The 23560-nt window shown below is 37.2% G+C and overlaps 1 long non-coding RNA gene and 1 other non-coding gene across 2 annotated transcripts; both read left to right on the top strand.

Annotated features, from left to right (window-relative positions):
- The first annotated feature begins 3298 nt into the window (after nt 1-3298).
- Nucleotides 3299-16441, top strand: LOC112814489 (uncharacterized). The gene is made up of 5 exons (XR_012377376.1): nt 3299-3567; nt 5044-5115; nt 5800-5880; nt 15706-15777; nt 16347-16441. It is a non-coding gene; the product is annotated as an uncharacterized lncRNA (long non-coding RNA).
- TRNAQ-CUG (transfer RNA glutamine (anticodon CUG)) lies at nt 4359-4431 on the top strand. The gene has a single exon. It is a non-coding gene; the product is annotated as a tRNA-Gln (tRNA).
- Nucleotides 16442-23560: the final 7119 nt, after the last annotated feature.

Raw genomic sequence — 23560 nt, 5'->3', positions numbered from 1 at the left:
TTGGGAGTTTGTATACTAGAACATGAATCCAGTAAGATTTGCAGATTTCTAATTCAGCTTGAGGCAGAGGTTCCTAACTATGGATCACTGGTCCCCTGGGGCAGGATTTTTAACCTTTTATTTCTATATATCTGTTTGATGATCTGCAGAAGCCTGTGTTCTTGGGATAATGTTTTTAAATGTATAATAATTTAAAAAAATAGTAAAAGGAAATTATATTGAAATACAGTTTTCAAAATATTTTTTAAAAAAAGATTAGTGATATAGCAATAAACCTGCTTCTGTTAACACGTTAAATAACAAGATACAGTGGTAGGTACAATAACAATTAAAACTTCAAGGTAGTGATGAGAATAAATGATATTTTGAGATATCTACAACCAATATGTGATATATCATTTTATTATCCATCCAAGTTTGGCCCTCCTCCGAATTCAATCCATTTTCCTCACAGACCTGTGCCCTGAAGGGATGATTCCCAAATTGAAATCACGTGCACACCTTTGCACATATTCAAGAAAGTGCAGGTTTCTAGGGAAAAGGTCCATAGCTTTTTTGAAATTCTCAGAAGGTTCTTGTCTCAAAAGATTGAGATTGTGTCACAAATTAAGGGGTGGGGCTGGAGAAAGACATTTATTATTATTATAAATTATTATAATTTATTATTATTATAAAGACATTATTATTTATTATTAAGTTGTACTTATCCTCATCAGTGATAATAAGTGGATAATTTGTTTTAAATAAAGGTAGTATGTTTGCATATTGATACCTGTCACTTACTCATTCAACAGATATTTATGGAGCCTCTACTATGTGCCAGGAACTGTTTTTACATGCCTGGGATAGAGGCTCCAGAACAAAATTGACCAAATAACCCAGTTCTCGAGGGGTTTACAAATATATAATATAAAAACAAATATGTAAATATAATAAATAGATATAATTTCAAGTACTGATAAGAAGCCAGAGCTCTGTTTTCTAATTATTCAACTACAATTTCTGCTGCTCATAGACTGAGTTTTTTATTAATGATAACACTTTTCATTCATATAATCTTGAGTTACTGTACTGTTTACACCTGTCTGAGGATATTAATTATGCTATTCTAAACTCCCCTTGGGCTTTCCCCGTTAACTTTGATTCATTGGCTTTGAGCTCTTATGTTTGTTTTTATTTTCTGTCCTTAGTGGAGTTGGCTTTCTCATACTGTTTGGTCATTGCTGAGTGCAATTTATCTTTGTAGTTGAGATTCTACCGCTTCTGTTTTCTGGCACTAGGGAAGAGGTGGAATGAGCTGCTGGGGCTTGTTTTTCTGTGGTGGATTCCCCTAAGAATTAAGGAAGAGGTGGGAGGTGACTTCTAGTGGCAAGTCAGAGAGGGCCTTGCTTCCCTGCCTTCAGGGTTCTGGGACCCTGCCCTTTCCTAACACCAACTGCTCCAGGCTGGAGGAAGACACCCTTTGTTGCCTGGTCCAAGGAGGAAGGGTGCGGGGTTGCCGGGCCACCGCTTGCCCTCCTGCACGACCCCAGCTAACCACCCTGTCGTCGCTCCAGGGCATTTCTTAGGAGGGGAGTGTTTGTGAAGCTACTCCCGTGGCTTTGAGCTAAGGCTGTGGATTTTTAAATTTATCTTTTCTATCATTCTTAGGGATTTTGGTGGAGGTTGGGAGGGTAGAGACTTGGCATATTTCCATCGGCCAACCTGAAATAGCACAACCTCTTCGGAAAATAATTTTGTACCCCTATTAAATCCTAGAGAAACTTAGGCACAAGTACAAGAATGTTCAAAGCAGCACTGTTTGTAATAACTAAAAACGAGAAAACTCTGGTATCCACCAACAGTAGAATGAATAAATAAAGTGTGGTATCGTCATAAAATGGAATACTATTCATTTGAAATATAATGTAAGCCACACAAGTCATCTCAAATTTTCTGGTGGCCACTTAAAAATTAAAAGTAAAAAGAGATGACATAAATGTTAATATATTTTGTTTAGCTCTTATCTCCAAAATATTATCATTTCAACGTGTAATCATTAGATACATTATTAATAAGATAGTCTACATTTAAACTGTCTTCAAAATATCCAAAATATTATCATTTCTACATGTACTCAGTATAAAAATTGTTAATGAGAGAGTTTATGTTCTTTTTCCCATACTGCCTCTTTGAAATCTCAATTTGGTTACTAATTTTCTTATCAGAGATACTTGACTGTATTTAGATTTCATAAAATTTACAGTTGAAAAGCTAACCTCACATCCTTGCAAACATATTTAAACATTTTCTAATAACTGTTGAGTATCAGTTTTTTAATTTAAATTTTAAAATAATTGAAATTAACTAAATTAAAAATTCAGCTCCTCCGTCACGCTAGCTACTCCCAAGTATTCGGTAGCCACATGTAGCAAGACATGCAATACTAGGCATTGAAATGAAGCAACCTCAGCTACACGCAACAATATAATGAATTTATAAGATAACGTTGAATGAAAGAAGCAACATAGAAAATAATACATAAAATATGATTCCATTTATATAGAGTTCAAGAAGAGGCAAAACTAAATTATGTTGTTTACAGCTGCCATATGTTAGGTAAAACTACATTTAAAAAGCGAGGAAATTGGGGGGGGCCTGGGTGGCTCAGTTGGTTAAGCACCCAACTCTTGACTTGGGCTCAGGTCATGATCTCAGGGTCGTGGGACAGGGCTCTACACTCTGTGGGGAGTCTGCTAGAGATTCTCTCTCTCTCCCTCTCCCTCCCCCCCCCTCTCTCTTTCAAATTAATAAATCTTGAAAAAAATAAAAAAACCCAAAAAGCAAGGAAATTATTATTAAAGTCAGGATAGTGGTTACTTCTGGGGAATCAGAGAGAGGGTTGTGATTGGAAGGGGCACAATGGGGGCTTCTGGGATGCAGGCAGGGCTTTTTGACATGAATAGTGTTACATGAGTATTTGCTTGATAATTACTAAACTGAACATTTATTAATGAACATTTTTTTAGTTCTCAAGAATATTTTTTAGTCGGGGAGAAAAAAAACCAATGGCTTTCTCTGCCACACTGCTATAGTTGTATATGGGGCTTCCGAATAGAATTTGGGAAGAGAGAGGAGGAAATGGCAGTTCTGCCAGGGTTGTTGGCACCGAGAGCTGGGTTCTAGCAGAGACTTTGTGATCCAGAGAGTAGGCTTTAAATATGCATTTTGGTGCAAAGAGTGGATAGGATTGTGTGTGTGTGTGTGTGTGTGTGTGAGAGAGAGAGAGAGAGAGAGGGAGAGAGAGATGGAGAGAGATGGACACAAGGAGTACATGAAAAGAAGGATTTGAATGGAAACAGAGCAGAGATCAGTACTCCTAAATTAAATAAGAATTAGTGTATTTAGGGGGCACCATTACCCAGGTTTCCTCTCCCATATGGAAGTTAGTCCTAGGTAGTAAATAGTTGTAGTTATTTTGCATTTTGATGCAAAAATAACCTTTTCATTTTTCAGAATTCTCAGGGAAAATTATTTGACCGAATTACATAAGGACTCATTTGAAGGCCTACTATCACTCCAGTATTTGTAAGTTAATTAATCATTTATTATGACTTTTTAGTTATCTATAAAACAAATATGGGGTGCAAATTAGATAATTGCGACAATTCCTTCTAACAATAAAATTCTACAGTTCTGTAAGTCTGTAGGGCCCCAGCCCATCTCTAGCATTAAATATCTTCTATGCGTTTTCAGTTTTTTTAATTTTATATACAAGATATAGACAGAAAAAGACCCTACAGAGCGAAAGGGGTAATGAGGTCTGAGCAATTATGGACACCCATAGGAACCTTGTTTCCTAAGTGTTCATATACCATCTGCTTACATTTATATTTAGTTTATGGCTCATGGATCAAATCCCACCCATGGTCTGTCTTTATACAGCCTATGAGTGAAGAATGATTTTTACAGTCTTAAAGGGCTATAAAAGAGAAAAGAAGAGAAAGAGAAGAATATGCAACAGAAATGGCATGTGGCCTGCAAAGCCCAAAATACTTACTATCTGGCTTTTACAGAAAAGGTTTCTAAAAGTTGGTTTAATAAAATGAGAGGAATTAAAGGTAACCTCAAATTATCACCTACAGGACAAGAAAATATAGAACACTTAGATTAATTTGAATGCCATTAACCCAGAATTTTTTTATAATTTAAGCTAAAATAAATAAATATTAAATATTTAACTAAGCAGGTAAATTATGTAAGCAGTATTATCAATTATCAATACATATTAAGTTACCAAGAGAACAGATTAAGGATTTCAGTGTGGGAATTCTTATACCAATATTAAAAATAGGTGTTTCAAATGATGGTTAAGGTGTGCCTGGCTGGCTCAGTTGGTAGAGCAAGTGACTCTGGATCTCGGGGTTGTAGGTTCGAAACCCACATTGGGTATAGAGATTACTGGAGAAAAATAAAATCTTTTAAAAAAATATAAAATAAGGGGCACCTGGGTGGCACAATTGGTTGAGCATCTGACTCTTGGTTTCAGCTCAGGTCATGATCTCAGGGTCCTGAAATGGAGCCTCGCTTGGGCTCTGTGCTCAGTGCAGGGTCTGCTTGGGATTCTCTCTCCCTCTCCCTCTGCCCCTCCTACTTGTGCTCGCTCGCTCGCTCGCTCGCTCTCTTTCTCTGAAATAAATAAATAAATAAACCTTTTGAAAAAAGAAATTATAATTGTATGTGGAGATAAAAACCTTGACCTCATAATCTAGAAATTGATGAGACCACAAAAGATCCTCTAATCAATTCTTCTGCTCTCAGGAGTGGTTACTTCCAAGATCTATCAAGATCTATAGTTGTGGATTTTATTTATGAAGATCTTGAAGGTGAGACTCTTTTAAGAGAGGTGAGGAGAGGGTAAGTAGAGTTAGGGGCTCTGGAAGGTTCAAGAAACAATTCCTGAGATTCAGAGTGTAGGCAAAAGCTACTTATTCAGTACTGTCATCCTACTAATTAGATATCTAATAGATAATTGAGGCAATATTTTCCTTTTACTTTTCCTAGAGATTTATCCTGCAATAAAATACAATCTATTGAAAGACGTGCATTTGAACCACTACCTTTTTTGCAGTTTATGTAAGTTACAAATATAATTTCATTATACTTGGAATTTTTGTTAAACTTAATTGTAAGCCTCTTTGTTAGAATCATTTTGAAATATGATTGAAATTTTATTAGTAGAAAGCTACTAAAATTAATGTAGCAAATCTTTTTTGCTTGTAGCAAAGATTAGTGTGAGAATTTTATACAGATCAGACTGAATCATTCTAGAGCAGTGGTTCTCAACCGGGGTGATTTTGCACCCGGATGACATTTGGCAGTGTCTGGAAACATTTATGGTTGTCAGACTGTAGATGAGCTACGGCATCTAGTGGGCAGAGGCCTGAATTGCTGCTAAACAACCCCCAGTGCACAGGACCGCCCCTCCTAACAAAGACGATCCAACCATAGATGTCACTAGTACCGTTGTTGTGAAACATTTTTCTAGAGAAATAAAGATTACTTAACACAAGTATTTATTGAACATTTACTGATTTGTATCTAATGCACCACAGGTATAAACATGAAAGTATAAATCTTTCATGCAAAATTTTTTTAAAAAGTATCTTCCATAGTGAGATTTCTTCAGTGTATGGAGAGAGTATTGAGGTTATGTTTCATCATATGTAAATTGGAATCACTGCCAAAGGATAAATGTTCTGAAAGAATATCTTTTGTTCTTCTTTTCCTTGTGTCTTTTTTTTTTTTTTTTTTTTTTAGAAATCTTGGTTGCAATTTACTCACAGAACTGAGCTTTGGAACATTTCAGGCCTGGCATGGAATGCAGTTTTTACACAAGTTGTAAGTGAAATAGAAAATGAATACATGTAAAAAAAAATAACTGTGTAAAAACACCATACAGTTATTGCTTCAGTGGGTGTAATAAGCCTAGTATGAACTCTGAAAAGTATGTCTTAAAATCTATTCATTTCTTCAAATGAGGAAACTAAGGTACAAAGAGGCCAAGAGACTTGTCTGTCTCATAAATGGCACACTCCGCTTTCTCTAGGACTCAGCTTTGGTGTGGGCAATAAAAGACCCCAAGCAAATAACAGCCAAATCAGCATTATCCTGGGACTCCATGACAATGATGCTTCTCCAATAGGTGCATGGTCCTTGAAATTCCACTTTTGAATTTAACTTTGATTCCTGCTCATGTGCAAAGTTCCTAACTGCTTCAAGACATGCAAAGTAAAGCTTCGAACAACTAAGTTTAGCACGGAGTTGTCCAGGGAGCAAAAGTGTGGGTCCTTCCTCATCCATCAGCTTCTTTTAAATGGTAAAGCAGAAAGAACTCCTGAAAACTTACCACAAGGCACTTCTCTCCCCAGTCACCCAGAGCAAAAAGTATATACCTCTGAAGTAAACTATCCGGGGGCAGTAGGAACCTTTGAGGTACGGAAAACGATGCGTTTATGTTAAGTTGTAGTGTGGGAAAACGTTCATAAAGAACATACATTGCTGTAGCCTAATTTCATATGCTTTCTTTCCTGACTGTTCTTCAGTAAGAAGCCTGTTATTCCCTTTCAGCTGGAAAATTCCGTGATTTCTCTATGACATATCAAGTCATAGTGGGTATGTTCAATGGCCTGAGGGGCAGTTTAGACACAAGGTGAAGATCTTCCTCTAAACCTGACTTTGGAAAAGACTATCTTATCTGTCTCGTGGTTCAGAAATACAATTTCACACAGTTTATTTTAGAATGGATGAAGGTGTTGAGGGTGCGTCTGGAGCTGAGTAACTGTTGCCGCCGACGTCCATCTGTAGCAGCCTCCTCTCTCCTCTCAATTTGCTGATGCCTCACTCGTGGAAGGAGTCCTCAGGGTCAGTTTTTTGTTTTGCCAGCACAGCAGAGAACAGGCTCATTGGGTTTCTCCACCAAGAGGTATAACGTCTCAAACTCACCACCTTTACTAAGCACGCTATAACACCAAGTGTCTCTTACGAGAGTCTGAATTTCATTATAGTTAGGTGGGCAACATGGGAAAAAATCGGGTGGAATCAGGTGATAAAAATTCATGGATTCACTGAAAAACAGTCACCGAGTGCCATGCCCACCACGTGTCGACGCTGTACTAAATACTGGGGGTGCAAAGAAGACTGCCCCCAAGAAACTTTCATACCAGAGGAGGAAGATGGGTGTTGAGGGAAAAGCACACGGGAGTCATGCGGGCATCTGTACAGCAGGGTCACAAGGTGGGGGGTGACAAAGTAGGCAACGGGTTGCAGGATAGGAAAGATTCGTAATGGATGAGGCAACAACTTGTTTGTGTTGAGTTTCTGCGTGCATCTTTTTTTTTAATTTTTTTTAAATTTTTTATTGTTATGTTAATCACCATATATTACATCATTAGTTTTCGGTGCAGTGTTCCATGATGCGTGCATCTTAAATGACAGAAAAAGGTAATTAAAGAACCAGAGCTAGCTGGCGTTGAAAATAAATTCGTACACATGTCACATGGTTTGAATAGAGCTGCTCTACTGAAACGAATTCACGGTTCCTTCTGAAAAAATCACAATATAGTAAGTGTGTATTGGGGGCGAGGCTCCTTTGTTTGGAGCCACATTTTTCTAATAGACAAAGCTAGTCCGCTTCAGGAAATGTTTGCCATAGTGAGATATAGACTTTATTGCATCTCTTTTCAAAGGCAAGTTGCCAAGGGAAGATGCTACCCCTTGAATTAGGTCATGTTATTACCTATGTGACATATAACCTGTGTCTCTTGGAGTTGGTTTCTATAAGTTGAAGCGATATTTTCTCTGGCATTAACTTAGTCTGTGAAACTTAGAGGCCCCAGCTGAGGTAGATTTATCTCAAACTTACGCTTCAGGGCTCCTCATTTACACAGGCCCCTTCCAAGGTCTTGGGAGGGGGTCCTAGCAATTTTTTGTATTCATAATTTTGCATGCTTTTATTAGACAGGATTTCCCAAAGTAGATGAGGTTCGGGCCCCCCAAGATCCTTTATTTACCCCTGGGTTTCAGGTAATTATAACTCAGGAAGTTTCTTGAATGAAGCCTCTAAGTTATTGATAAACACAGAGTGAACTAGTTAGCAGTGTGGTAAAGTCTATTTTGAGTGGCCATGGCACTCGGTGACTGTTTTTCAGTGAATCCATGAATTTTTATCACCTGATTCCACCCGATTTTTTCCTATGTTGCCCACCTAACTATAATGAAATTCAGACTCTTGTAAGAGACTCTTGGTGTTATAGCGTGCTTGGTAAAGGTGGTGAGTTTGAGACGTTATACCTCTTGGTGGAGAAACCCAATGAGCCTGTTCTCTGCTGTGCTGGCAAAACAAAAATCTGAAACCCACCTCAAAGACATTCCAAGAACTTATTAATAAGGTACCACTTTCGGGGGTTTCTGTTTCATTTTGTTTCAATAAGCTACCACTTTTTGAATGGTAGTAATAATCATATCTCTTTCAGATGAAATCAGGAATGAAATATATTATGGAAAACCAGCAGTGTTTGATAATCGTAAATGTTAAGTATACTTTTTTTTTTCGGACTTTAAAGTGCTTCTCCTTCATTCACCTACACAGGTCCAGACTGATGGCTTATTTTTTAAAATTCTTTTAGTCACTTCATTGGTTCTAACAGTACAAGCTCCATGATTTTAGAAACTGAAGGACTCTACAATGTAGAGGGCTCTACCTTATCCACGTAGATCACGTCCACATGCCGGCTTGTCTGTGGTGCATCAGTCTTGTGCCAAGAACATAAGCACTAAGAGAGAATGAGGAAAATCTAAGCCTTATCCCTACTGAATTATTTACCTCACTATTGAGAATACCATTGAGGCAGTTGTGGCCACACTGTGAAGGCAAATCGAGCTGCAGTCACAGAGACACCCTAATGCTCCCCCGTCATCCGGTATCGGTTTCCTTTAGACGGCTGTGTGCACACACAAGTTTATACACTGCAGGGTATCGTCATCACTTTTTGCTATGTACTGGAAATCCTGGCAGCTTCTTGTCCGATTCAGAAAGGCATAAATGTTCAGGATGAAAATAATAACTGAGGTCTGTCCTTTGAGGGAACTTCGGGTGGCTGTTTTATTATTTTCTCTTTGTAATAGTTCAAAAGGTTTGACATAGTCCTACCCAGCAACTACTATACTTTCCTTCTCCCAGCCGCATCTTATTCTTCCCACGTACCTAACAACATATCTTCTTTCTCTTGGAAGCAGAGTAGTTCTTCCTCTGCCCCATAACATTTCTTTATTACCTACCTCTAGTAGGCACTTACTGTGTTCCAGGCAGTAGGCTAGGGACCTTTACGTATCATACAAGCAAGATAGTGTGCCCAACACTCTCAGATAGTGCCTGGATGGGAAATGCTCAATACATGCTCTCTCATACTATATCTTATTTTCATGTTTCCAACAGCTCTTGCAATGTGGATATCGTTATCCCCACTTTGGGGACGAGGAAATTGAAACTCAGAGACATTGGGTCACTAGGTTCACACTGTTAATAAGTGGCAGAGCCGCCTAGGAGCTTTGCAAGTAAGGCAGCTCCTCATTCCCTTGGAGTAGGAGCTGAATGATGACTCTTTGGCGTGTTGTGCGTTGTCTCTTGGAGTTGGTTTCTAACTGGAATAGGACCTTTAGAGCAGAGAGCTCCTTTTCCCTATGGCAGTCCCATGCTTCTGGAGCTCCTGGCCATGCCACCTCTGGGCATCCCCAGATTTTCTGCTCACTGCCCAGTGCAAATGTAACATCATTATTACTAGGCACCTACTCTGTGCCCAGCCTTATGTGAGGTGCTTTGCACATGCTCTTTCATTTAATCCTCAGATTGCCTTATGAGGTAAATGGTGCTAAGTGAGACTCAGAGATGTTTGTTACTCCAGTCACTTCACCAGGATGTGACAGCCAGAATTCAACCCTAGGTCTTCCTGATTCCAGGGGCCCTTGCTTCTTTTGCTGTTCCTCGCTGCCAGGAACTCTTCTTCAAAGCTATTCTCAGAACTTTGATTAAAATATAGGCCCACCATTTCAGATTCTTTAGACTTCGCCCTCCCCCACCCCGCCCCGAGAAAGGACTTACGTCATGAAGTTAGATGTCTTGTATTGAGGAGCTTCACATGGGGGGTCATGTTCTCGTGGCTCATGGACCTATGTAGATGAATAAAGGAAAGGGGTTACTCCATCCCCAAGTACTTCAAACATACTGGAACAGGTTCTAGGTCACTCTGCTTATTTCTTGGACTGCCTTCCTCCAAGGAGCCAGTTTTCCCTGCCTGCCTTCGGATTCTAGCAGAGATAGTTTGGAGTTGGTCCTATTTTAAATTTATTTTCACTGCCTGCTTTGGACAGGTTTTCAGCTAAGGCTGTTAGGATTTCAGTACATTCAGGACAGTGATGACATGCTTCAGTCCTCAGTTCTTCTCTGTCTGCTCAGTTAATAGAAAGGAAACATAGCCCATCTGTCTGGACCTGTATAGACGAATTTGGAGGAAAAAAACAACAGGAAAGAAATGTTCCCTTATTTTGTGAGCTACCTTTAATCTGTCCCGTTGCTCTACAGCAAAAGGCTTTTGCAAAAATACTTGAGTTTTCCTCTTCAAATAAGGCATATTTTTAAAAATCATTTAGAACAATATTTCTTCAACTTTGATTATGAGACAGCCTTTGAAGCCTCATAACTGTTGTTATGTTTTACTCCTATAAAGATTAAGTCCGTGAATATCAAAAAGCTGATGGACTAGGAGTCAGCACACTTTTTATCTGTAAAATGAGGGAATTGAACTGAAAGGGAAATGGTCTCTAGTGTGATGTCCTCAGTGCCTCTAAAACCATTCGTTTTGTGGTTTGTAGAAAAACAGTTACTGTGGAGTCCCCCAAATGTAAACTGTTGGGTCACTTCTCATTCTGTCCTTCCCCCAGGCACAGCTTTCATGAAGGAAAGACAGCACTAAAGACAGGAGGAGGAAATAGGATAATTTAGAGTGGCCCTATATTTTGGTTTCACTAGGGATAAACGCAGGATGTTAATCTCAGTAGGACAAGGGCTGTCTGGTTAAGAGGAAACAGCTGATGGATACAAGGCCATGGGTGAGCACCCAGGAAAGAGTGGAGGGTTAGAGAACTGAGATAATTTGGGGGGGGAAGGATAACTAATTGCTAAATGGTTTTGGCTACATAACGCATTATAGTCATTTTGGAAAACAGAGAAACATGCACAGGTGGAGGAACTCACTTGCACAGAGCCCAGCAATGAGCTTATAGATTTTAATGCCAATTTTTTTTTTTCAAAGCAAAGGACATGCAAAGCCTCAACGTTGAGGAACGGTGCTTAACCAGACATGTGACACTCACATTCTTCTCTTTGTAACATTCTCTTATTCAATATTAACTAGTGTTACAAATCCAACATGTTAATGGTACTGAAAAAAATCTAGACGAATGGGCTAGAATAAGAAGAATAGGGGAGTTTCCAAGGCAAGAACAAAAATGCATGGTTCTTCCCCCCCCCCCCCCCCCCCCCCCCCCCCCCCCCGCTGCCTCCCAACCCCCACCCCCGCCCAGAAAAAGCATGGCTCCCAGCCTCACCATTGGCACCCTCCGACCTCCGTTGTGGAAGAGTCTGAGCCTTTACTCCCCTTTTCTCCACCTACCAACACATTTGGTCTTCTGACAACTGGTGCTCTATTTATCACAATATGGTTCTTTTTTTTTAAATGGACATATAATCCACATAATATAATATGCAACATTATAAAGTATACAGTCCAATGGTATACTTTGACAGACAATAGTCAGCACTAATGCCAAGGTATTTCCATCAGCCCCACAACGAAATACCATACCCATCACCTGTGACTCCCCATTCTCCCTTCCTCCCAGGCCCTGGCAACAACTAATTTACCTTCTGTCCCTGTAGATTTGCCCCTTCTGGACATTTCGTAGAAATGTGTGTCTAGCTTCTTTCACCCAGCATGTTAGCTTCGAGGTTTATCCATGTAGCATGTCTCAGTACTTCATTCCTTTTTAAGGCTGAATAATATTCCCTTGTATACATACATCACATTTTGTTCATTCCTCAGTTATTAGATATTTGGATTGTTTCCACTTTTTGACTATTATCAGTAATGCTGCTGAGTATTCATATACAAGGTTTTGTGTGGACATAGGTTTTTAATTCTCTTGGGTACATACCTAGAAGTGGAATTGCTGGGTGATGTGGTAACTCTATGTTTCACCCTTTTGAGGAACTGCCAAACTGTTTTCCACAAGTGACTACACCATTTTGTGTTTCCACCAGTGTATGAAGGTTCCAGTTTCTCCATAATCTTGCTACCACTTATCATTGTCTGTTTGTTTGGTTATAGCCATCTTAGTGAGTGTAAAGTAATATCTCATTATAGCCTTGATTTGTACTTGTCTAATGACTTAAGACATCGAACATCTTTTCATGTGCTTATTGGCCATTTGTGTATTTTCTTCGGAGAACCATCTCTTCAAATCCTTCGCCAATTTAAAAGTTTGATTATTTTTCTTTTTATTGAGTTGTTAGAGTTCTCTATATTCTGGATATTCTGAATACTAGACTTTTATCCGACATATGATTTGTAAATGTTTTCTCCCATTCTGTGAGTTGTCTTTCACTTTTGTGATAATGTCCTTTGAAGCATAAAAGTCTGTTTTTTATAAAGTCCACTTTATTTATTTTTCCTTTGGTTATTTGTACTTTTGGTGTCATGTCTAAGAAGCTGTTGCCTAATCCAAGGTCAGAAAGATTCCTAGTTTTATACCTTGAGCTCTTCCATTTAGGTAGTTGGTCCATTTCGAGTTAATTTTTATATATGGTATGAAGTGTAAGAATCCAACTACATTATTTTGTATGTGGATATACAGCTGTCCCAGCACCATTTGAAAAGACCAGTCTTCCCACACTGAATTGTTTTGGCATCCTTGTTGAAAATTAATAGAACATAAATGTGAGTCTTTATTCCTGGACAGTCGGTTCTGTTCCATCGATTTATATGTCTATTCTTTTTTTCCTTTAAAGATTTTATTTATTTATTTGACAGAGAGACACAGTGAGAGAGGGAACACAAGCTTGGGGAGTGGGAGAGGGAGAAGCAGGCCTCCCGCCAAGCAGGGAGCCCAATGCGGGGCTCGATCCCAGGACCTTGGGATCATGACCTGAGCCGAAGGCAGACACTTAACGACTGAGCCACTCAGGCGCCCCTATATGTCTATTCTTATGCCAGTATCACACTATGATTACTATAGCTTTGAATTGGGTTTTGAAACCAGGACACATGAGTCTTCCCACTTTGTTCTTCTTTATCAAGATTGTTTTGGCTATTCTGGGTCCTTTGATTTGATGTATGATTTTTAGAATTAACTTGCCAATTTCTGGAAAGAAGTCAGCTGCGATTTTGATAGGGAGTGTGCTGAAACCGTCGTTCAATTTGGGGCATAGTGCCATTTTAACGATATTTTCTTCTAATCCATGAACGTGGCATATCTTTCCATTTATTTTGATGTTCTTTAATTTCTTTCAACAAGGTTTTATAGTTTTCAGTGTAGTCTTGTACTTCTTTGGTTAATTTTTTTCCTAAGTATTTTATTCTTTTTAATATTGTTACACATGGAATTGTTTTCTTAATTTCATTTTGGACTACTCATTGCTAGCGTATAGAAATACAGCTAATTTTTACACATTGATCGTGTATCGTGCAACCTTGCTGACCCCATTTATTAGTGCTAAGTTTTTTCCTACGTTCCTAGGAATATGTCTTGTGGTCTTCTGGTTTCCCAGGAATATGTTGAAGCATTTCAAAATCTCTGTGGACATCTTATTTCTCAGCTTTTTCCTTTTAAGCTTTTTGGTTAGGCTATTTTTTTGTCCCTCCTGTTAATCCATTGCCTCACACGACCACCAGGATAAAACATTTACCTGTAATTGTTTTTTAAAAATGCCCCTTGAGAAGAAGAGGCTTTTAGCATTGTGCAGCTCTCAGTGAGGTCAAAGACAAGCTTTTCAAGTGAGGTTTTCCAGGGAACCCACTATACAGTTAAAACAATGACAGCTCTCTGAAAATGAGGCTTTAAGGAAATCCAGCTCCATTTTGCTCCCCCGGGATGTGGGCTATTTTTCAAGGTGACCATCAGGATAGAGAGCAGAGGTCTAGGACAAGTTAAAACAACAGATCTCACTGTTCTTATAGAAATTAGTTTTTATTTAATAAATGCTCTCTGGGTTGCTGCAAGCCCGTTGGTTAAATTTTCGAAACTTCTAAAAAAGTTAATTCTGACCATTTTTGCCAGTTTTTGTCATTGTTGTTGTTGCTTTTACGAGAGATGAATTTTCAGATGTCCTCACTTTCCCATTTTAACTGATTTGCCTATAACATGGTTTTAAATCTCTAAAGTCTCAATGACCATGGCTAATTAAACACTTAATCATGGGAGACGATTAGAGAAAAGGAATAAAAATAGAAAATGTAATTCTCAGAGAAGCTCTCCCAGATGGAGAGATGAAGTTCAACAAAGTATATCCATATTTAGTGCTCTCAAAGTTAAGTTGAAGGTAACAGTATTTTTAAATCCCCTTTGCTTCATACGAGTTAAACACAGGCTTTGAAGTCAAAACGGAATTCAAATTCCAGCTCTGCTTCTGACTCCCTTGACAATCTAGGACAAATGACATAACCTCTCTGTACCTCGGTTTCCTCATTTATACAATGGGGTGATGATCATATCTATCACATAAGGCTATTGTGAGGATTAAATGTGAAATGCGGATCACAGATATCTTACAGTCCAATAGCATTGGTTGTGATGATTATCTTTCTAATATTTGGCAAAAGGACAGCAATGATTCTTGAGTAGAGTCAACCTCAAGGAAGATTTTCTTTTCTTTCATCCTATTTCTTTCACCTTTTTTGTTTTTCAAGCATTGAGAAGAAAATTTATTCAACATTTTGGAATAAAAACTTGTGTCATAGAATGACAAAATGTTATTTACTTATTCAACAAACATTCATTAAATAACTAGTAAATAACAAGCACTATGTCAGGCACAGGGACAATGACAATCAAGTATGGTCCCTGCCCTCAAGGAGCTGACCGTCCAGGAGATTGACAAGGAAATAGGTGATGACATGCCATGACAAAGGCTGTGATACAAGGGTACACGGAACATGTGGTGGGAGTATAGCTTTCACCAGTTCCTCCTACATTTAGCCCCTATTGTTTGGCTCCAAAACTGAGGAATTGGTCCTCTTTTTGTCTTTAACTGGGTGGTTTAAACTGTGGAATTTTTTAAATTTCTAGAGATAAGAGAAAAGCACCTTAAATCATGGAGGACACTAGAAATAGTATTTCCTACAGAGCCAGGGCTTCCTACTAGTGTAGTCTCTTCTGGGGTTTTCAACCTGAGAAGTTCTTTGCCATCCACTTAAAAAAAAATGTTTTTTCTCTTTCCCACTTTATCATTCAGAGACCTGGGTAGTTCCCAAAGGGAGACTGCTTTACAGATTTATAGGCAGAGGCAGAAAATGATTACTTTTAACCTTCAAGTCCCATACCAAAAAAATGAACATAAACTTTCATGGTAGTTATTGAAAATGCAGATAATTTTAATTCCATTGCATTTTTCAGAATTCTCAGTCGTAACCCTCTGACAACTGTTGAAGATTCATATCTTTTTAAATTGCCGGCATTAAAATATTTGTGAGTATTACAACAATCTCATGGCTCATGAGATGATTTCTGCTGTTTTTTAAAGATTAAGTGTTTTGCATTTTGGTTAAAAAGTCATAATTTAAATTTAACTGGGTTATTGAAATAAGAATTATTGGCAAAGAAACAATGTGTATAGGCAAGACAGCCTGCAGAGGAAGAAAGCAGTATTGAAGAACACATACAGATATGGAACATGCAGATGTACGCAGAAATATCATTTATCATGTATGTAGAAATATCATTTGTCTCAAAAAGCAAAGTGGAATAAGATGTACATTATTTTAAAAAAAGGATTAATCAAGAGAGGTGGATGCAATTGAGAATGAGAAGTAGGATAATGGTAAAAAGAGATTGTACTGTTCATCACCACGGGGATTAATTTGATGATGCACATAAATTTAAATTTCTTCAATAAATGTTCTCTGAAATTATTGTCCATAGCAAGTTAACTCTTGAGCTGGCTTGACGGAATTTAACTAATCACATGTTGTTAAGTCTCTTTTTAAGTATAGAATTTTTGTGTTGGGTATCATTCTTGTTTGGACTTTCTCCTTCAGAGACATGGGAACAACACAGGTGTCACTTCCAACAATTGAGAGCATCCTCATGATGACCCTTGAATTGGAAAAACTGTAAGTTGATTTTTCTTATGTTTATTTTCACTTAGTTGTTTATGTTTGTTTTATTCTTTTCTTAAGTCAGATTTATTGAGGTATAATTTTCATTAAATAAAACTTACTTTTTAAGTATACAGTTTGATGAGTTTTGGCAAACATATAGTTACGTAACCACCACCACATCTGAGATACAGAACATTTTTGTTTGCAGTCAGTCCCCTTTTCCCACCATCAGCCCCTGGCAGCCACCAGCCTCATTTTTGTCCCTGAGGTTTTGCCTTTCCCACCGTGTCTTATCAATGAAATCATACAGTATGTAGTCTTTTGTGATTGGCTCCTGTCACTCAGCATAATCCTTTTGAGATTCATCCAGCTTGTTGCATCTATCTGCAGTTCATTCCTTTTTATTGCTGAGTAGTATTCCAGTTGTATGGATACACAAGTTTGTTTATGCATTCATCAGCTAATGGACATTTGAGTTGTTCTTAGTTTTTTGGCTATTATGAATAAAGCTGCTAAAAGCAGTCACGTGCAGGTCTTTGTGTGAGCGTATGTTTTCATTTTGGGGGAGGTAAAATACTTAATGGTAGGATTGCTTCATCATATGCTAAGTGTATATTTAACTTTTTAAGAAACTGCTTACCTGGGGGCACCTGGGTGGGTCAGTCGGTTAAGTGTCCGACTCTTGATATCGGCTTAGATCATGATCTCAGGGTCGTGAGATCAAGCTCCCAGTTGGGCTCCACACTGAATGTGGAGCCTGCTAAACATCCTCTTTCTCCCTCTTCCTCTCCCCGCACCTCCTCACCCCTGGCTCATATGCACCCAGGTGTGTGCTCTCTCTAAAAATATATTTGACAGAGAGAGAGACAGCGAGAGAGGGAACACAAGCAGGGGGAGTGGGAGAGGGGAAGCTAGGCTTCCCGCTGAGCAGGGAGCCCGATGCGGGGCTCGATCCCAGGACCCTGGGATCATGACCTGAACCAAAGGCAGCTACTTTAACCACTGAGCCACCCAGGCGCCCCATGTACAGATACCTTTTTAAATGATGTGTCCTTCAAATCCATTTTTTCTTTTCCTTTTCTTTTTTTTTTTAAGATTTATTTATTTATATTAGACGAAGAGAGAGAGTGAGTGAGTGTGGTCGGGGGAGAGGCTGGAGGAGAAAGAGAGAGAGAATCTCAAGCAGACTCCCCGCCAAGCATGGAGCCTGACTCAGGGCTCAATCCCACAAGCCTGAGACCCTAACCTGAGCCAAAATCAAGAGTTGGACACTCGGCCAACTGAGCCACCCTGGCACCCCCAAATCCATTTTTTAATTGGATACATATTACTGAGTTTTAAGAGCATGTTATATATTCTGGAAAAAGTCCTTTCTCTCAGATAGGTGTTCAGCAAATTTCTCGCAGGTTGTCGTTTGTCTTCATTCCGTTCTATCTCTGAAGACCAGAAGTTTTAATTTTTAAATTTTGATGAACTCACCTATTTCACCCATCCTCCCACCCCCTGTCCTCTCTGGTATCCATCACTTTGTTCCCTATAATTAAGAGTCTGTTCCTTGATTTGTCTCTCTCTTTCTCGATTCGTCTCTCTCTTTCTCTCTCTTTTTTTCCCTTTGCTCATTTTTTTTTGTTTCTTAAATTTCACATATAAGTGAAATCATATGGTATTTGACTTTCTCTGACTGACTTACTTCACTAACATTATACTCTCTAGCTCCATCCATGTTGTTGCCGATGACAAGAGTTCATTCTTTTTTATGGTTGAATAATATTCCATAATTTATATATATGAATCTCTTCTTTATCCATTTATCTATCAATGGACACTTAGGTTACTTCCATAATTTGGCTATTATAAATAAGGCTGCAATAAACATAGAGATGCGTGTATCCCTTTGAATTAGGGTTTTTGTATTCTTTGGTTAAATACCCAGAAGGACAATTAGTGGATCATAGAGTAGTTCTATTTTTAATTTTGTGAGGAACCTCCATACTGTCTTCCTCAGTGGCTGCATCAGTTCGCATTCCCACCAACAGTGGTGGTTCCTATTTCTCCATATCCTCACTAGAATTTGTTGTTTGTGGTTTTTATTTTAGCCATTCTGACAGATGTGAGGTTGATATCTCATTGTGGTTTTGATTTGCATTTTCCTGATGATGAGTGATGTTGAGCATCTTTTCATGTGTCTGTTGGCCATCTGTAGGTCTTCTTTAAAAAAAAAAGATTTTATTTATTTATTTGAGAGAGAGCACAAGCTGGGGGAGAGGCGGAGGGAGAGGGAGAAGCAGACTCCCCGCTGAGCAGGGAGCACCCTGTGGGGCTTGATCCGAGGGCCCTGAGATCATGACCTGAGCTGAAGGTGAACGTTTAACCGACTGAACCACCCAGGTGCCCCTGTGTGTCCTCTTTGGAGAAATGTCTGTTCATGTCTTCTGCCCATTTTAATTGGATTATTTGGGGGGTTTTTTGGTGTTGAGCTGTATAAATTCTTTATATATTTTGGATACTAAACCTTTATTGAATATGTCACTTGCAAATATCTTCTCCCATTCAGTAGGTTGTCTTTTAGTTTTGTTGATTGTTTCCTTTACTATGCAGAAGCTTTTTATTTTGATGTAGTCCCAATAGTTTGCTTTTGTTCCCCTTGCCTCAGGAGACATATTTAGAAAGATGTTGTTAAAGCCAATATCAGAGAAATTACTGCCTGTGCTCTCTTCTAGGATTTTTATGGTTTTAGGTCTCACATTTAGGTCCTTCATCCATTTTGAGTTTACTTTTGTATATGGTGTAAGAAAGTGGTCCAGTTTCATTCTCTTGCACATAGCTGTCCAGTTTTCCCAACAACATTTTTTGAAGAGACTGTCTTTCTCCTTGCATATTCTTGCCTCCTTTGTCGAAGATTAATTGACCATATAATTGTGAGTTTGCTTCTGGGCTTTCTGGTCTGTTCCGTTGATCTATGTGTCTATTTTTGTGCCAGTACCATACTCTTTTGATTACTACAGCTATGTAATATAACTTGAATTGTGGAATTGTGATATCTCCAGTTTTGTTTTTCTTCTTCAATATTGCTTTGGTTATTCAGGGTCTTTTGTGGTTCATACAAATTTTATGATTGTTCTAGTTCTGTGAAAAATGCTGTTGGAATTTTGATAGGGATTGTATTAAATCTGTAGATTGCTTTGGGTAGTAACCATAGATCTGCTTTCTGTTACTCAAAATTAGGTTGCATTTTCTAGAATGTTATATAAATGGAGTCATGTGGTAAGTACTCTTTTCTAACTGGCTTCTTTCATTCACCGTAATTATTTTGATTCATCCATGTTGTTATGTATATCAATAATTCATTTTTATTGCTGAATAGTATTCCATTATATGAATATGCCACAATTTATCTGCTCACCATTGATGGACATTTGATTTGTTCCAATTTTTGGCTATTAAAAATAAAGCTTCTATGTGTACAAGTCTTTATATGGATACATACTTCCATTTCTCTTGGGGTAAATACCTGGAAGTGGATGGCTGGTTCCTATGGTAAGGGTGTGTTTAAGTTTTTAAAAAACTATTTTCCACAGTGGTTGTACCATTTTACATTCCCATCCAGCAGTGTATGAGGTTTCCATTTTCTTCACATGTTTGCTAATACTTGCTATAGTAAGTGTTTTTAATTTTAGACAGTTGAACAGGTGTATAGTGGCATCTCAGTGTGGCTTTTATTTGCATTTCCTTTATAATTAATGATGTCAGATATCTTTTCATATGCTTATTTGTCTTTTGCCTATATTATTATTGAATTTGGACAGTTCTTTATATATTCTGGAAAGAAGTCCTCTATCAAATATGTAATTTACTAAGTATTTTCTCCCATTTTGCAGCTCGTATTTTCATTCTCTTAAGGGTGTCTTTGGCAAGATAGAAATTCTTAATTTTGATGGTGTCCAATTTATCCATTTTTTTTTTCTAGGCTATGCTTATGGTGTCATATCTAAGAAATCTTGCCCAACACAAGGTCTCCTGTGTTTTCTTTGAGACATTGATAGTTTTCGGTTTTATATTTAGATCTTTGAACCAATTTGAGTTCATTTCTATATATGGTTTGGATTGATGTTTGCTTTTTTGCATATGGATATCCAGTAGTTCCAGCACCATTTGTTGGAAAGACTATCCATTCTCCACTCAACTGCCTTGGAACCTGAAAATAAGTTATCCATATCTCTTTCCTTCTGGACTTTCTATTCTGTTTCTTTGATCTGTTTGTCTAAATTTATACTAATATCACAAAGTCTTGAAAGTGTAGCTTCATAAGTCTTGTAATCTGGTAGCGTTAGTCCTCCAATTTTGTCTTCTTTTTCAAAGTTGTTTTGGCTATTCTAGGAGCTTTACATTTCCATATGAATTTTAGCATTAGCTTGCCAATTTCTACAGCAAGTCTGGTGGATTTTTATCTGTAAATCAATTTGGGGAGAATTGACATGTTAACAATACTGAATCTTCTGATCCATGAACACTTTATGTCTCTTCATTTATTTAGGCCTTCTTTAATTTTTCCCTGGAATATTTTATAGTTTTCAGTGTGTAAGCCTTTTACATCTTTTCAGACTTTTCTAAGTATTTTATACTTTGGATGCTATTTTTTAATGATGAAATTTTTTAAAATTTCAATTTCTAATTGTTTATTGCTAGGTATTAGAGATAAATTAATTTTTTGTATATTGATCTTTTATCCTACAAACTTGATAAATTCATTTATTAGTTCTAGTATCCTTTTTATAGATTCCATCAGGTTTTCCCCATAGATAATCATTTTATCTGCCCATAAAGATAGTTTTGCTTCTTCCTTTCCATTTTGAATAACTTTTATTTCTTTTTCTTGCTGTATTGCACTGACTGGAACCTTCAGTGTACTATCAAATAGAAGTCATGAGAGAAGACTTCCTTGCCTTTGTCCTGATCTTGGAGAGAAAGCATTTGTCTTTCACTATTAAATATGATGTTCGGGTTTTTTCTGTAGAAGTCTCTTATCAAGATGAAGTTTCCTTCCATTCCTAGTTTGCCAAGGGCTTTTTTTTTTTAATTTGTAATCACGAATGGATGTTAGATTTGTCAGATACTTTTTCTCCATCTATTACAATGATTGTATAATTTTTTTAGCTTATTAACTTGGGTAAATTACATTGATTTTCAAATATTAAACCAATCTTGCAATCCTGAGATAAACCCCACTTCGTAATGTAGCATCTTTTCATATATTGTTGGATGTGATATAGTAAAATTTTGTTTAGAATTTTGTATCTGTGCTCATGAGAGATATTGGTCTGTTGTTTTCTTTTCTTGTAATGTCTTTGTCTAGTTTTGACAAAGCAAAGTTGGCCTTAAAAATGAGCTGGGAAGTTTTCCCTTCTCTTCAATTCTCTGGTAGAGTTTGTGTAGAATTGGCATTATTTCTTCCTTAAATGTTTGGTAGAATTCACCAGTGAATCATGTGGGTTTGAAGCTTCTATGTGAGAAGGTTGTAAACTACACATTCTATTTCTTTAGTAGTGCTATTTAACTTACATATTTATTTTTGAGTAGTTTATGTCTTTAAGGACTCTGTCCATTTCATTTTGAATTTATTGATATGAATTAGTTTATAATATTCCCTTATTATCCTTTTAATATATATAGAATTTGTATTGATGTCACCCCTCTCGTTTCTGTTGTTGAAAATTTGTGTCTTCTCTTGTGTTTTCTTGATCAATATGGCTAGAGGTATATCAGTTTTATTTATCTTTTCCAAAAACTGTCTTTTCATTTCACTGACCTCTCCATTTTTCTGTTTTCCATTTTATTTCTGCCTTGATCTTTATTATGCTATTTCTTCTCCTTACTCAGTGATTAATTTTCTTTTTCTAGTTTCTTAAAAGTGGACACTGAGGAAGCTGAACACTGTGTTAGCAACATCCCACATGTTGACATGTTTTCAGTTTCAGTCAGTAAAAAGAAATAGTTCTTAATTTCCCTTTTGCTTTCTTTTACCCACAGGGTTACTGAGAAATGTATTGTTTAGTTTCCAAATATTTGGAGATTTTTCAAATCTGTTAATTTCTAATTTAATTCTATTGTGGTCACAGAACATATGTTGAATAACTGAAATCCTTTTAAATTTATTGAGTCTTGTTTTATATCCATGTATTCTGGTAATAGATGAGAATATGGTCTATTTTGGTAAATATTATGTGTCTACTTGAAAAAAATGTGTATTCTGATGTTGGGTGGAGTGATCTATAAATGTCAATTAGATCAAGTAGGTTGATAGTGTTCAAGTCTGCTATATCTTTACTGATTTTTTATATTTTTTTCTGTCAATTATTGAGAGAGGGGTATTGAAATCTCCAACTATAATTGTGTATTTATTTGTTTCTCTTTGCCATTCTCCTTAATATATTTTGAAGTTCTTTTATCAGATGCATAAATATTTAGGTTATGTCTTTTTTATTAGTTGCCATTTCTATCATGATGGAATAACCTCCTTTATCCTGGTAATATTCTTTGCTGAAATTGACTTTGTCTCATAGTAATATAACCACTCAAGGTTTCTTTTGATTTGTGTTAGCATAGCATAATTTTTTCCGTACTTTTAACCTACTTGTATCTTTCTATTGAAGATCATTCTTGTAGACAGCATGTAGTTTTGGCTTGTGCTTTTTTTATCTGGTGTGACAACTCTATCTTTTAATTAGGGTGATTATACCATTTATATTTAATGTAATTATTTATATGATTACATTTAAAGCTACTGTCGAATATTTTCTATGTGTCCCACCTGTTCTTTGTTTCGTTTTGTTTCTCTTTTTCTTCCTGCTTTTGCAGTGACCGAGTACATTTTTTAATTTTATTTGTTGACTAATTAGCTACAACTCAGGTTTTGTTATTTTAGTAGTTGCTTAATGGTTTGTAGTGTTCATCTTTAACTTACCACAGTCTATCTTCAAATGATATTATATGATTTTGTGATTGGTATAAGAACCTTACAATACATAGCATACTTCCATTTTTCCCCTCCTGGCCTTTGTGCTATTGTTTTCCTACATTTTACTTTTACATCACACCATATTATTTTTTTTGTTTAACCAATAAGTTAACTCTTTTATTGAAGTATAGTTGAT

Source organism: Callorhinus ursinus, unplaced genomic scaffold, assembly GCF_003265705.2.
Source record: "Callorhinus ursinus isolate GAN/ISIS: 27379988/994484 unplaced genomic scaffold, GSC_fseal_2.0 scaffold511, whole genome shotgun sequence".
Classification (NCBI taxonomy): Eukaryota; Metazoa; Chordata; class Mammalia; order Carnivora; family Otariidae; genus Callorhinus; species Callorhinus ursinus.
Note: the sequence above shows the minus strand (reverse complement) of the source record. Positions and strands in the feature narration are given on the sequence as shown.